This window comes from Salminus brasiliensis, chromosome 3 (assembly GCF_030463535.1).
Source record: "Salminus brasiliensis chromosome 3, fSalBra1.hap2, whole genome shotgun sequence".
Lineage (NCBI taxonomy): Eukaryota > Metazoa > Chordata > Actinopteri > Characiformes > Bryconidae > Salminus > Salminus brasiliensis.
Window position 1 is genome coordinate 13,770,066 of NC_132880.1, and position 16,956 is coordinate 13,787,021.

Sequence of the window (16,956 nt, forward strand, 5' to 3'; positions counted from 1 at the left end):
CAGATACGGGATATACCTTAGACTCTGATGTATACACAGGCAGTATGATGGGTGCATAACTGATTTGGCTACAAAAGTAATCGAAGACCTTGTGCAGCTATTTAAAAGTTAATGTCACACGGTTTGGTTTGACAACTTCTATACATTACCAACTCTTATGGTCCGACTCAAGGAGTGGGGAATCAACGCATGTGGGACATGAAGGATTAATCGCAAAAAATTCCCAGTGGGTTTCAAAGATGTAAAAAAATAGATAAGCAGGGGGCCATTTACTCTGAGAAGGTAAAGAGACAGAGTTAGTTCTGAATGGATTTATGGAGAGCTGAGAATGTTGAGAAGGTATCAGTTTATAGAGAGCAGAGAATGTTTGGATGTTCGTAGTATTGGAGTGTGGCCTAATTAAAAGGAGAGAGCCACAGGACCACCCTGTCCGTCCAGGTTTTCCTGGTTTGTCCATAGTCCATGGTGGTCCAGGGCCTCTGTGTCTTATCCCAAATCTCTTCCAGTACCTTGTAGGTAAAGTGAAGTCCACTGAGGCTCCTATCGAAGAGCCTATCGGAATTCTCTCCTTGAGGTAATGTAACATTTAATACGATGAGACAACATTTGTTGTCCAGTAAAATTAATTTGACTATTGTTTAAGGTTTACTAAATCTAGACCCATATTCATAAAGCTTCAGAGTATATGTGATGATATGAGATCAGATTTCTGTCTCATTCGCAGTGATCTTAGTGACAATAACCGCTCCTACTTGGTCAGATCTAAAATCTTTAAGATAATATTAATGATAATTGTAAGACCAATATTGCCTTATCAGTTTGATTAGGCAAATACGGAAATATGTGTCTTTCAAATTAGGCACATAATCCTTATGATCTAGAAATTCAATGTAACATCTGTGAGTGAACTACAGAGATGCACAGCAGTGGCGGTTCAAGACTATTTTAACTGGGGGGCCAGTGGTTATGTTAGAGGGGTCGGTTATTAGCGCATGGTGCTTTGCAGGCATTAAGAAACTAATGTATACATTAAATATTATTTAATTTTGTATTTCTACAGTTTTCAGTTACAATTTCACAATTTACAATTTTGCATAATCTGAATTCTATAATTCTCATGTTTTATACAAACACCTTAACAAATCAGTCAGTCTTAAATATGATTGAAAATGTTTTTCAGTTTCAGTTTATATTTCTTTTACATCAGCTGTCTTCTATGGTTTCTATAGCTGGTGAAATAAAGTAAATAAAATAAATGAAATAAATCCACTGAAGCGCTGTCTACCCCACAAGGGAAACACGACCTGTTGCCTAAAAATTCGTTTTTACATTATTGTGCTGATTTGTCGCTAATTTACCGGGGCCTTAGCATGTTGTGAGGGGGTCACTGGACCTCTTCCCTAGAACCACCACTGGATAGAAGTGTTCTGCATTACATGCAGTTCAGCATATGGCTAAGAACTCCCAGAAGAGGAGCTCTATGAACATAATTCCGGGTAAGAGAAGAGATATCAGTGAAATCCTGAATAAATCCTCTGGTCTTGGAGGACTGAATTCCTCCAGTTTGCTGATTTTCCTGCACAAACACTCACTGATTCAGCTCTTCATTATTACCAGGTTTAGCTGGTCTCCTAGAGCAGGGAAATCATCAAACTGTGCTGGACTCTGGACCTAGGTTTCCCATTCCTCTTTTAGATGGTGAGCTCAGCAAAAGTGGGGCAGATGTACCAGGTGGGTCTCATTAAAGTTATAAACTGATATTGTGTGTGTATTCGTCAGGTAGTTACACTGAGATCTACATTTTTATTAATATCCATCTGTTTCTCTAGTTCATAGTAAAGGAAGCAGATATAGGCTCTTTTAAAAGCAAACCTGATTGAGAGTGTTTGTGAGAGCTGTCTTTTCCACATGGTTTTAATGACTGTGAGAGTCTGATGCTGGTCTGATTACTGGGAGTTGGCTGGATGCAGCATCTAGTTACAATCAGTGATGTGTGTGTGTATATATATAGGAATAAAACTGATCGGTTGTTTACCGACACCTAACTGTGCATGACGCTTTACTGAGCTTTTCACCACCTGCAGAACTTTCCTCAGGGTTCAGCTGCGGCCAGTGGTACTGCTGTTTCAGCTGTAACCGCTTATTTTCTCTGTTCTAGGTGGAGGCAGATCCTGGACCAGCAGCGGACGTCGGTTGATGCTGCGACCTGGACCGGCGCTTGCGATGGTGCATTCAGTTAGCAACTGCTTTCTATTGCATTGAACAAACGTAGCTAACGCTTCTTTTACTGAGTAGCGGCGCTCTGTACCTCTGTAAGCTGAACTTTTTCACAGACTTTGTTTCTCTGCTTTAGTAGTGGTAAAACATTTCACCTTGTTTTAATAACAAATAGGGGGAGGAGGAATTTTACTTAGTCTTAGTCTGATTTTCTCTCTGTTTGAGTTTTGTGTCTTTCTGTTTTTCCACACTGGAGATGTGTTCAATTCAGTGTTTTTAAGATTGGACATTTGTTTAATTTAAATTCTTCCACTCTTCAGCAGGCTGGTAATGTTAGATGAGTTTAGCATTATGCTAAGCTAGCTCTTGGTTTGCTGTAGCAGCAGGTTACCACAGTAAGAAAATGTCTTCAGTGAATCTACACCACAGCCACTGTTTGTTGTAAAATCTTTAACATGAAATACTTCAACATGTTATTTGAACATTGTCTTTAGGAATGGATCATCTGGAGCAGGAGATCTTTCCGTCCTTCTGTGTCCTCATCCCAGAAGTAATCTTTCTCACTTAGTTTGAAAAAATGACAGAAATATTTCAGAAGCGTATTTCTATGTAATGACTTTACTGTTGGAGGCGTCTCTGAAGAAGAGAAATCTTTCAGTCTTTGTTTAAATGTAAACTTTTTCCTGTTTGGTTACTCGAACAGTCTAAAGATCTTCTTTTCTCTTTCACCATCCCTGTAGCAGTCCTGCAGAGAGGTGGACAGAGCAAACAGGATGTTTTTATTGTGTTTCTAATACAGTTACTCTGCACACACACATTTTATTACCTAACTGCTGTTGAAGGAAATTTACTTCAAATCAATATTCACACTGATGAGATGTTTGTCCACATGATTTCTGCAGCTGATAGAGGTGAAGCTTCAGCACAAGGCCAGCTACAACAGTCTGGAGTCGGAGCACTGGTGGGTGTTCATCAGCGACTTCTATCATGTGTGCTCACTGGAGGTCAGTCAGTGGAGTGGACTCATGGTTTTATTGTAGATAGATGTTCTGTGACCTGATTACTTTCAACCTCATGCTTTTCGTTGTATTTACGGCTGCCTTCCCAGCAGAGTGGCCTGCATCAAGCTACAAACTCACCTGAATGATGAGGCTTTTGGAACCAGTTTGTCGTTTCCTAATTTTATGTTCAGTACCATGTCCACCCATGTCCATGTTCATTCAGTGCATCGAACCTTTCATCAGTGAGGTCAAGTTCTTCCTGCACGCCGAAACAACGGACTCATCCGTGCAGGATGTCTTCCTGGTAAATTCTTGTTGATGCTTTTTTGTGATTAGAGTTTCTAGTAATGTGGAGCTTTTATAAATGTGTACAATGACAGTTCAGACACATTTTCAGACACACACGGACACCTTTTCTTCATTTCTTTATTGTGTTTTTCAGAAAACCATGGTGGCCATCATGTTTCAGGGGGTCTTCATCAATGTGGATGACCGCTGGCATTGTAATGACTCCAATGACAGCCAGACCCTCTAGGCACTTCTGCCAGAGACTTCTTACATTGTTCTATTACATTTTATGTATTTTTTCATTTTATTATTAAAGTAATATTGTCTATCTATAAATTGTGTGATTGTCTTTGTTCGTGTGTGTCTTTTTTTTCCAGATGGAGTCGCTGTTTTGTGTGAACCCCTGAATGCTGACCTGTAGCATGGAAGTGGAACATTGTGTCCATTCATCAATAAAAAGGAAGTATTTTAATCTTTCTCATCCCTGTAACCCCCTTGATGTCTTTCCATTTTATCTTATTTTTATTTGGGAACACAGCTTCCAGAATGTATTTAACCATGTTGGGAATACCTTTGCAGGAGTGGAACATCATGTCCTTTCATGATCATCATGTCCTTTCTATCTTTCTCATTTGTTCATCCCAACTTTCCTTTTCTGTTGTTAATGTTTTTATAATCAGTCAGATTTGGTCTAACCATGTAGGGAATAACTTTTTTTTATCTTTGTCTCACTTTCTGCCTGTAGTCTATGCAGGTACCCAATGTGGAGTTCCTAATGGATCAGAAACTCCAAACAGCAGTGGGACCTGAGCTTCAAGAAGTCCCCCTGAACCACATCAAAGGAATCCGCTTCTAGATGTAGCTGTTCTAGGTTAACCTCGAAATGCTGACCTGGTGGAACATGGAAGTGGAGTATTCCTTCATCAACCAAAGATTTTTGTTGTTTTTTAATTTTACAGAATTTGTCTAACCATGTTGTAAATGTCTTTCTCCCTCTTTGTCTTCACAGCCTCACTGTCCTCTCTGCAGAGAAGCAGTGCAGTATTACTTCTTGATTAGAGACTCCAGAAAGCTGTGGGCCCCAAAGTTCACAAAGGCGACCTGGATCACTTTAGAGGATGTCTATTATCTTCTATTAAGGAAAACTAACAGGACCACTACAGCCTTTAAGATCCACATCATGGAGAAACACATGAAGTGCAGATTGATTTATTATCATTATTAGCAATGTCACCATCAGCACTGTGTTTCAGAGGAAGAGGAAGACCAGAGAAGACCAACATAGCTGATCTAGTCTTCATCATCGCCATCAAACACTGTTCTGAGTATGGTCATCATGACCTTTTTATTGTCATCAGGAGCAGCATTACCACTGACCCCATCTTCATCACAGCACTAATTATAATCATCATCTTTTGAGATGAGGACAGAACTGTAGACTGAGCCAGTGGACTTTAAGTCATACAACAAACTGCCAACCAACCCAATCTGCTGGCAGGCAGGCAGGAAGGCAGGCCACTAGCCTGGACACTAGACTTTGACTGTAGTTCAGTTTCTGCTTTTTGACTCTAGCTAACTGCTAGGACATTAATACCGTCATCATTCAGAGAGGATTTTACTTCTACAAGTAAGAGAAAGAAGATCAGAGTAGAAGCTTTATTTCACTGAAAGCAGATTGAACACAACCTGCAAACTGCAGAGAGCATGAAGCCACTATGGGCTTTCTTTCTCCTTTTAAACACACATGAAGGATGGAGGAATTCTTTTGGCATAGTAAGAATGTTACATCATTTCTATAAATTCACAAAACTGATGGAAACATTTTTTTTTACAAATGTAAAACATGAGGAAGAAAGTCCTACAAATGTAGTGAATGTCAATCTTAGACTAACATGTTATAGTCTTGGAGGCAGCCGTGGCCTGAAGGATAGATAAATGTTGACTGTCTGACTCCTGGATCTGACAGGAGACGACTGAAGGGCCCTTAAGGAAGGTACCTAACCCCCACCACACTCTATTCTCACTAACATATGTGTGTGTATTTCATTGCATGAATGGGTTAAAGGTGGAGCAACACGATGGGAATTCTTCTTCTTAAGAATGTCCACAGAGCTCTACCAGATTCAAGAGATTTAAGAATTTACAGTTACAAAGTACAATGAAATTCTTACTTTGCAGTTCCTCCATTTACCGACCGATCTTATAAATATCAATATCAACACATATACACTAAAGTAAAGCTAAGTCATAGAAAAACACTAAGTAAAGAAAGTTAAAGAATGCAGTACAGAGGGTGCCAGTACAGAGGGCACCAGGGTCTCCAACAGTGGCGGCTTGAGATTCATCATTGCTGCTAATGTAGCAGGCTGGAGGGCTGAGCTGCATATCTCCATGGAAGGCTGCATGGTGAGCAAGTGGCTCAGCAGTCTTTTCCGGGGCAAGGTCTGCACTCCACACTCAGGCTGGAAGCTGGCAGCCTCCTGCACACAGCTGCTGTAGCCCTCACTGAAAATTAAGCAGCATCTTGGGGATCTCAGCCCAGCAGAGACCTGACCTTCTGAAGGCTGTTCTTGATGCTTTCTCTACACATCTGACAGCAGATGTTGTAGAAGACATATTTAAAGCACCAAGCAACACGAGGAGACAAGAGTATTTGGAGACTGGAGAGATTAGCTGTTATATGTAGAAGGTATTTAGTGTAGATCGTTAAATATGAACAGGTTCTCATTTGTAACAGACTGTGTCAGGGGCCCTTAATTCGAGTCTTTGAAGGCCTGTGTATGGTAGGTATTTGTTCTTTACTTGAATTAACAGTGAATACGCTATCTATTGATACTAAAACGTATCAGATGTGCCTCATTTACTACCAGTGAGGACCCACACTCTGCATGACACCCATCTTAAAAAGAGAATTCAAAGATACTGTCTATATATGATGTAAACACTTTCACAAATGTAGTAGGGAAATAGTTCTATATATGTGTGGAGTTTCTTAATGGAAAATGTAGAAAACTGTAGTTTTTTTTTGTTTGTTTTTTCAGAAACAAGCACTGGGCCTTCTCTTCAGGATGTACTGATATTTGGAACCAGGCTAAACTAATTCCCCTCGCAGCAATAAAGCCACAGCTAACATTTGAGTGGACCCCGCGCTTTCCTTTGGCAAGTAAAATCCCAATCTTGCATAGCTACAAGGAATTTCAAGCTACTATAGAATACAGAATTCACCTGGGTTCGGCCTTCCCTAAAACCAAGCTCTGTTAGGACATGTTACCATGTTAGCTGTAGCCTGATTGTAGTGAGTATAGACTTTTTTTGTGATGTATGATCTGTATTTTTGGGTTAAATTCAGCACTCGGATGTGTGCATTTTCATTTTATACACAGCCCTATCAGAATATTATGACCTGCCTAATAGTAGCAATAACCACCCAGTTTATCAGCTCCTTTTGCCATATAGGAGCAATTGGTAGTTCTGTAAATAAACTGCAGTCCATCTGTTTCTATGCATACTCTGTTAACCATACTCATAATCATAGTTAACCATAACTCATAAGACTATGCACAAAAACAGATGGACTGCAGTCTAATTAAGGAACTACCAATCGCTCCTATATGAAGTTGATAAAATGGGTGCTTATTGCTACTACCAGGTAGGTGGTCCTAATATTCTGATAGGACTATGTATAACAGAGGTGTCCAAAAGTATCTGCGAAGGGCCAGTGTGGCTGCAGGCTTTTGTTGCAACAAAGACCGAGACTGATTAAGCAAGTGGAATCAGGTGTGCTCTTCTTATTTGGAAAGAAAACCTGCAGCCATACTGGCCCTTTGCAGATAATAGTTTCATATACCTGGTTGTATTTTTTTTTTAAACACATAAAATCAATAGTGATTTTATGTTGGTGAAAATTGCAATGTGATATTTTTAAAGTATTTTAATCCTCAATATCTAAAATTAAATTTGTATTTTAAGAAGTGAACAAAGTTACTGTTCGACTCTGTACATTAAAAAGCCCAGACAGAATTTTTGATGTGATATAAGTTTCCACAGCCATGGTCCAGTTGACTGGTGGAGGTAGCCCACTGTGCCTCTGCAGGTCCTCAAAATGCCTTTGAAGGCTGTCATCTCCGCAAGGCTTACAGCGCGCTGGCACAAGGGTGCTGAACTGATTTAGGGCTAATGGAGACACAGTGATTGCAGTTCCTTCCATTGAACCTAGTAGGAGACAGTAAACAATAGCATAATCGGAATAATTTTACTGTTTAAATGTAAAGGTTATTCTTCAGTATGAACATGGTAATGCAACATTACTCTGAGGCAAGTGGTATATAGCTTCTGGTTTACCAGATGGGCAGTGGGACTGAGGAACAGGTCGAATAGTATGAGTGTTGTTGTTTTTTTGCAGAATATCCAATCAAAAAAAAGGAGTTCTAATGGTCTTCAAAACATTTATTAATTAATAAAGTATTCATTCTTCGTAGCTGAAACCTGTTAAGGCAACAGATATATGTAGCTAGCCTATACTAGCCTTTGTAAACTAGTCTGAAATGAAATTGCTCATTAGGCTTCTCTGATTTACCAGATAGCGAGCGACTGTGAGATTACACCTTCATTTAATAGTTGCTTTAAATGTTTCAGTACTATGACTATCAATAAAAATATGAAACTCGTTAAAACCTACCTGACTTTATGTAGTCCTTTGGTCCAAATGTGTGCTTTCAGTCATGGCGAGTGTCAGGTTTCTAGAAATCATCTGAACATATGCTGTACATGTGATGGAGGAGTGAACAGTGAATGCAGGGGGGGTGGTCTCAGTAGCCCGTCAGTGTGTAATGTGCCATGTGCCTGACGTTGAGGAGCAGCTTTGCTATTCAGCTGTTTTGGTATCATATCTAATTATTTTATCCAAGATTATGCTTTAGGATATTATTTACCAAAATGGTAAATTCCCCAACTTAGAAAATTCCTGGAATTTTGCAACCCTTATCACCACTGATCGTCTTGTTCAGGCAGAAGGCGTTGCAGGCAGGCAAGACAGCAGTGGCGCTTTGAGAGATGCTTGGGACTTACAGTAGCCAAGTATGAGATTTAGTTTGCCATCAGCACAATATTGATCACGTTTGTGCAGACATTTCAGAGGATTGCAGCACAAAAACCAAGCAAAAGTTGAAAATTCAAACAAAGGTGCCGAGTTAAATTGAGGCTAATATTTAGTTGATGCAGTAGATTAAAATGTTTGTGCATGTATCATTGTTGGGAAGGCCTAGCCTGCAGTGAAGTGTCGTCACTGTCTTATTGAATGGTCCCTAACTTGGCTCTGACATCTATGGATGCTTAAAAAATATAAGCATCTTAAAACAGACGTTAGAAGTTCCTGTATCAGTATCAAGCTGAATCACTGCACTGAAAAATTAAACTGGAGGGATAAATGATTTGATTTATAGAAATTGTGTTGGTAGAATAGACTTGTGCCTAATGAAGTTTTTTAATAATAATATTAATAAAATATTTATTTGAATTTGTCAAGGAAGACAATGTCAGACATGCAATTCCTGTATACTTGAGCTGGCCTGAGTTTTTCAAAACCTGCAATGTAAGCAATTTGATGTGAAAATATCAACTAATACAGTGAATGCCTGTTATAAAGCAATCAAACTTGAATGCTAGCCTAGCTCCCGGATTCTCTCCAGCCTCAGGTGAGCGTCTTTGCTTTGCCCGAGTTTCTCTGTCACGGTTATATTTCGTATTTTAGATTTGAACTCAAAATCAAATCAATGAAATCAAACTGCACGCTTGAAGGCTTGTGTCTGTAATGAAGGACAACCAAGAGCAACGAGGAGGGGTAATGACGTCACATCCACAAAGCGAGAAGGGTGGGGCAGCTCGGGTGGGACTGTCTCCTATAAATACTTTGTAATTGTAACATGAATGCGGTGCCAAGGTCCTGCACAATTGTTTCTTATTTTACTGACAAATAAATAGCAATTCAACACATTCATTTCTGTGTTTGTTTGTTAGATTTTGTTTATATATATATATATATATTATAAAGTTATTATATATTTATATATATATAGCAGATGCTGTTTAGGAACGGAACCACCTTACTAAACGGAGAAATCCTGCTGTGTGAAACTCCTCCCAGGAGTGCCTAATTGTTTACACATAGGATACATCTGATTTTGTTAGATGAACAGAGTCACTGGACTCATCCTTTGACGGTGAACATTTGTCACCGCTTTAGCTGAAACAGTGCTGGGAGATTTCCTCTAAAGGACTCCTAGATGCTCAGCAAAAGTGCAAGCACACCATTTTCATCTCCACCAGCAGACCTACAGAAGACTCTTAAATTCAATGATGCTCTACAGTTTGTACAGGTGTACAGTATCGAGAAAAGGTGCTTCAGTGTGTATCTAATATTACAGTAAATTATGTTAACTATTCCCTTGATGGTGTTTGTGTAATGGGTGGTCTGCATACTGAGGTGATTCCATTCCTTTTGTTTTATTTTATTCTTTTGTTTGTTGTTAATGCCACAATTTAATGACATGGAATCTATTTTTAACCATTTAATCTCACCTCCATAAGCCTTCTGTTAACATGGATTTACATACCCTGGCAGAATTTTTGCTTTCTTGGTCTTTATTTTATTGGCCTGGGTGAAGCCATTTATTGTCAAATGACTGTTTTCTCTTTTTAAATAATGATGACAAAAACATCCAAATTACCCTGATCAAGAGTTCACATACCCTGGTGATTTTGGCCTGATAACATGCAGAAGTTGACACAAATGGGTTTGAATGACTACTAAAGGTAACATCCTCATCTGTGACCGGTTTGCTTGTAATCAGTGTTTGTGCATAAAAGCTGAGTGAGTTTCTGGGCTCCAGACAGACTCTTGCATCTTTCATCCATCATGGGGAACGCAAAAGAATTGTCAACGGATCTAAAGGCAAAGGTAGTTGAACTGTAGAAAACAGGAAAGGGATACAAAAAATATTAATTTACAGAAACTGGAGGAAGAATGGGCAGCTTTCCCATCTGAGAAAATAAAGAGCCACAACTACCACAAAAGACTTCAAGCAGTCATTGATGTTAGAGGGGGCAATACACAGTATTAAGAACTGGGGTATGTTAACTCTTGATCAGGGTCATTTGGATGTTTTTGGTTGTCATTATGATTTAAAAAGAGAAAACAGTCATTTGACAATAAATGGCTTCACCCAAACACTAATCATGAGTGGAAGAAAAGTTTGTGTTAACATTCATATTCTCTGAAAAAAGCAAAACTTGTGCTGGGGTATGTAAACTTTTGAGCACAACTGTATCTCTAAAAGCACATGTTTGTACCTTTTGGAACTGAGACACAGCTGTGCCATAGTTTAAAGCTACATTTTAGCCTCTTAGGATACATTATAGTACCTTTACTGGTATAAAAAACATGGATACAAAGTAGGACTTGCGCTGAAAGGTATATCTCTATACTCTAAATGACTAAATGGTCCAGTAAAGTGAGCAAGAATTTGTAACCATCTTAAAGGGCTAAAAGCAGACATAGCATTTCTCCAGGAAACACATTTGTCCAACACTGACCTTCTCAGATTAAAGAAACCATTGGTAGGTCAAAGTTTTCATTTGGGCTCTAATACCAAAGGTGTCATAAGGTGGGGGTCTCTTTTCTGAGTCAGTGTGTGAGAAAGGTACATTAATTTCTGCCATTCATTTATCCATTTCTGTTAAATTCCTTCTACATTCCCCTTCTCTAATCTCTTCTTATACTTTGCAGCTTTTATTAGTTTCTGTCCCTCATTTTTAAACAACTGGAAAATGCCATGTTCTGTTCGTCTCTTTTCTTTATGTTTTTCTCCTTTCTTTTGATCTGCCGTATAAGTAGACAAAAACACTCTCCTATAAGTACCTGCATTGTTTTATTTACATCTTGGTTAAGGGTCCCTTCTATTGGCTGTAGTCGATCAATGTCAGGCCAGCATTTATGCCATTTCTCTGATATTTTTGCAATGCCTGTAACTAAAGGGTTATTCTTCTGAACTACATCGACAGGAATAATTACTTTTCAACTTTTATTTTCCTCTTTTGACATTACAATGACACTCTTTTATTCCCTCACAGTAAATTAAAACAAATTACTAAAACTAAAACTACTAAAAGCTATTTAGATTACTTCCCTGTTTTTTTCTTTCCTCAAGTCACTATTTTACCATAACCAGTAAAAATTAAATTAATTTGTCAACTTCAGAGGAATCGAAATACTTATTGAGGTGATAGCAATGCACAACACTTCATTTACCTATATTGACCAAATGCTTTTGACTTCAAATCCTCAAACAGTCTCAATAATCAATCACACAGCTCAAATCGGAATAGATCATTGAAACTTGCATATACAACTCTCAACAGAGTTTCCACCAGGTCATTACTTTCCAACACATTGACTGTTCAGTCTGTTGCCAAGCCTCTCTCTTATATAACTACAGCATTTAGACTACACTAGTTCAATCAAAAATATGTCTTTAATAGCCTTTAAATGAAAGCAAACTAAATGTGTGTCAACAATACTGACTATATATAGAATGCAGGTAGATGGTGAAACCATACTGGCCTGATCAAAAGTGAAGTCAGCAGCAGCCCCCCGCTGCCGTCAGCCTCAATCTGTGTGATGCACTGGACAGCTGCCTTCTCGGCAGCCCCTCCTTTCTCCTCAACTCTCACACACCCAAGTTGGATGAGAAAGAAACAGACAAGCAATTTAATATCTTATGGACCCACTAGGCCCTTTTATCAGCACAAAAACATTGGCTATCAATACTCAGGATATATCTCCTTTGAACATGTTATACTTTCATACCAGGCATCATCAACAAAAATGTTCAATTTTATTTCACTGAACAGACATCTTAAATTGTCCAACAATACATTTATCACTCACAAACTTTATTTCCAAAAGCTGCGGAGAGGTCGAGGAGAATCAGAACCGATGACAGTTTGGCAGCTTTATCTGCATGGAGCTGCTCTGTAACTGCAATGAGAGCAGTTTCAGTAGTGTGCTGCTCTGAAGCCAGACTGGTTAGGGTCCTGTAGATTGTTTAGGGTGAGAAAGAGAGACAGTTGATTGTAGACGGAACGTCTAAGAATCTTTGAGAGAAAAGAGAGAAGAGAAATGGGTCTGTAGTTGCCGATGTCCAAGCTGTCCAGAGTTGGTTTCTTAAGGATAGGAACAACTCTGGCAGACTTGAAGGCGGGTGGTACATGACCTGACAACAAAGAGCTGTTTATGATAAAGGAGATGAAAGGAAGCAGGTTTGGAGCAATTGTTTGGAACAGAGTGGATGGAACAGGGTCTGGTAGTTGGTAAAGTTCAATTATGTCAAACCAGCTCTGTCTGACAAAAACAAGGATATCATAAAATCACAGAATGGAAAAAATGACCCACACAGAACTCTACAAGCATCTGGAGAGACTGTGTCCAGCAGCAACGATAGTGACTCAGAGGAGTCGAAGGACGACACGAGTGGACGACTACTCATCTCACAGCGGGGAAGAGGAAACGCATGAAAGCGCAACTAAGGAGGACTTTAGTACGGGCTTACTTTCTCCGACCACTAAACAAGGGAGAGAACAAACAAAAGGTCAGAAGAAGATCTCCAAACAGGAAAACAAAGCAAATGTGACTGTTAAACACTTGCCTCAAGAAGCTAAAAGAAAACGTGTTTAATCCAAGGAGACCGAGGGGAAGTGTGGATCTAAACTACTGGGAAAAGTTTGAAAAAAATTATTTTAATAATTTTCCATGTCTTCTTGCAACCTAGCAGTAGCTAGTTGTAATGTTTGTGGAATTCAATCTAGAATAGAAAAAAAATTAAATGTTTTAATGCGAGAAAAATGAGATATTCTACATTCACAAGAAACAAGATTAATTAATTATAATGATATATGCGATGTTATGGAGATATGGGGTAATAATAAATAATTTTTTTCATTAGGTGAAGATAGCGATATTATTTTTTACGAATGATATTCAAATTATAAAAGTAGGTTGATGTATGTAGATTGGATGTATATAGATTTTTTATGTATGGAAACAAAATTAGAGTAATCAATGTATATCTGTGGTGATTTTAATACTATCACAGATGATATAGATAGTTCTTCAACTAATCTAAACACTATTTTAAGAGAAGGGCGTATTTTAAAACAAATTATGAAAGATAATAAAGTAAATGATATGTTTCGAAGTACAAAGTTCTTTTTCCTCAAAAAATTGGATTTACAAGATTTGATAGAGTTTTTAAATCACATATTGATAGAATATATACTTCTGAGAAGTTTACTGTCTTATCCTACATGACTAAACTTTTAGTTGAATCAGATCACCTAACAGTATTGACTACTATGAAGTTTAATAAAGGAGAAAGAAATAGGAATTATTGGAAAATAATATATTAGAAATATATTAAACTATTCAAAAATAAACTCAGATTTAAAAGAAGAATTTAATAGAATTAAATCAATTAAATCTTAAATGCTATCTACCTGAACAAGAATATTGGGATTTTTTTAACAGAATAAGACATTTTTTAAAGTTTCAAAGCAGACTAATTAATAAAGAAAAAAAAAGAAAAGTATAGCTCCTTAATAAAGAAATATATTACTCTAAAACATAAGAAAGATAGATCTGAGTATGAAGAAAAGCTATTATCTGATAGACAGGATAAGATTAAAATTAATTGTGAAAATCTAAAAAATCTTCAAGTTTTAGCAGGATTAAGTTCACTTGAAAATTTTAACCCAGATAAAATAATGTCTATATATTCAAAGAAAAACTAAATCACAAATACATTCTATTAAATTAGGAAATGAAATGATAAACTGATGAAATAAAGAAAACATTTATGTGAAGAAATGATTTGACAAAAAAACTTTTTAGACATTCACACACCAAACACTGAAACCTTTGACCCCTTGGAAGATGAAATTTAAGAGACTGAAGTTGCAACTGTGATAAAACAATTAAACCTAAAAAAAGCACCAGGTCCAGATGGCGTTTTATTTGAACTTTATTAAAGAAATGTCTCCAATATTAACACGGGTATATGATGAAGAGATTCAGACGGGTGTATGCATGATTCCTTCTAAGAAGGAGTATTAACACTTACACACAAAAAAGGTGATAAATCAAACATTGATAATTACAGGCATCTGACCTTAATGAATCCTTGCTAAGATTAATATAAATAGATTAGAAGATGTGCTAGATTTAATTATTGTAAAAGAACAGACATGTGCTGTAAAAGGTTGATATATGTGGGATAATTTGTGTTCACTAAGGGAGATACTATATAATCAGGAATAAAGACAATTTTATATTGTTGCCCTAGATCAAAAAAAGGCATTTGATTCAATTTCCAAAGATTATATTTTTGCAGTTCTTAAAACATACAGTTTTCCAGGGAGTTTTATTGACATGATTAAATGTCAATAGGAAATCGAAATTAACTGATGAGAGGAGTTAAACAAGGCTGCTCACTTAGTGCTGCCTTATATGTTTTAGCTATAAGCCCCTTAATTCAAAAAATCAAAAAGGGTGACACGCTAAATGGTGTTAAAGTTAATGGGAAAAAGTTAATTATCTCTGCGTATGCAGATGACATCACAGTTATCATTAAAACAAGGAAAGAATTTGAAATTATTTATCAACATTTTAGACAGTATGAGCAAGCGTCAGGCGCCATGTTAAACATGTCTAAATCAGAGTGCTTGTAGATTGGTGAAACTAGATATACATTCCCAGTTAATATACCTGAAAAGAATCAAATAAAGATTTTAGGAATAAAATGAGATAATACTGGTTGTGTTGATGGAAACTGAAAAGAAAAGGAATTAGAAATACGAAAAGAAATTAGCCAATTTAGCCAAAAGGCAAAAATCAGAATTATTAAAATCTATATATTGTATAAAATTTTATTTTTGTCTTGTATATTTCCACCTACAGATGTTTGGAGTAAAAAATGTAATAGAATTTGTTGCAATTTAATTTGGGGTACCACACGGGAGGTGACAAAGAGAGAACTAGTTTTTAAAAGTAAAGAACAGGGAGGTTTAGGGGCAATAGACTTTGGTCTGAAACCCAAAATAGTAGTTTGTGAAATTATAGCAAATGGATTATATAGACAAGTGAAGTGGGTAGAAAATATTAGCAATTGGAAAGAGAAAAAAGAGGAAGAGCTAGATCTAAAATACTGTATTATAAAATAATATATTCAGACTTTACAAATAAATATGAATGACTTAATATTAACTGGGACTTTGATTCTAATAAAGATATATATAAGAATATATATATGCAATGTAGCAATATATAAATGAATATCAATTAGTTAGCACACAAGTAAAATATTGTCTGAAAAGATATGAGACACAGCATGGTTAATCTCAGTAAGGTGGATTCCAATAAGAACAGTGGTAAAATGGAGCTGCTGTGTAAAGACAACACAGTGTTCAATGCCTAATTGTAATAATAAAACTTTATTCAAACTTTTTTCTTTGTCCTCTTCTTTTTAATCTTTGTCTTTTTCTTCTTTTTTTCATCTTTGTCTTCTTTGTATTCACCTTCTTTCATCTTAGTCTTTTTCGTCTTTTTCTTTTTTGTGTTTTTTTTTTAGTCTTCTTTTTTTCTTTGGTCTTTGTGTTTCTTTGTTGTCTGTCTTTGTCCTCTTTTTCTTATTTGTCTTCTTTTTGTTTTTCTTCTTTTTATTTAATCTTTGTTTTCTTTATATTTGTCTTTGTTTATCTTTGTCTTCTTGGTCTTTTTCTTCTTTGTCTTCATTTTCTATGAATCTTTCGTCATCTCCTTTGTCTTTTTATTCTTTTTTTTCTTTTTCTTTTTTCACTTTTTTTTTCTTTTTGTGTTCTTTCTCTTCATTTTCTTTTTGTTGTCTTCTTTGTCTTAGTTTTCTTTTTCTTTCTTCTTTTTTCGTCTTTATTTTGTCTTCGTTTCCTTTTTATTTATTTTTTTCTTGGTCTTCATCTTTGTCTTTTCTTTGTCTTCTTCGTTTCCATTTTTTATTCTTTTTCTTTTCTTGGTCTTCATCTTTTTTGTCTTTTTGTTGTCTTCTTTGTCTTTTTTGTCTTCTTTGTCTTTTTTCTTTGTATTTTATATTTGTCGCTTTTATCTGTCTTCTTTTATCTTTTGTCTTTATCTTTTTCTTCTTTGTCTGTCATCTTTGTCTTCATTTTCTTTGTATTTCTCGTCTTTGTCTTGTTTGTATTTTTCTTCTTTGTACTTTCTTTGTCGTCTTCTTTTCCTTTGTTTTTCTTCTTTTTCTTTTCTTGGTCTTTGTCTTCATTGTCTTTTCTTTGTGTTTTTCCTCTTTTCTTTGTCTATGTCTTCATTGTCTTTGCTTTGTCTTCTTCTTTCCTTTGTTTTTCTTTTCTT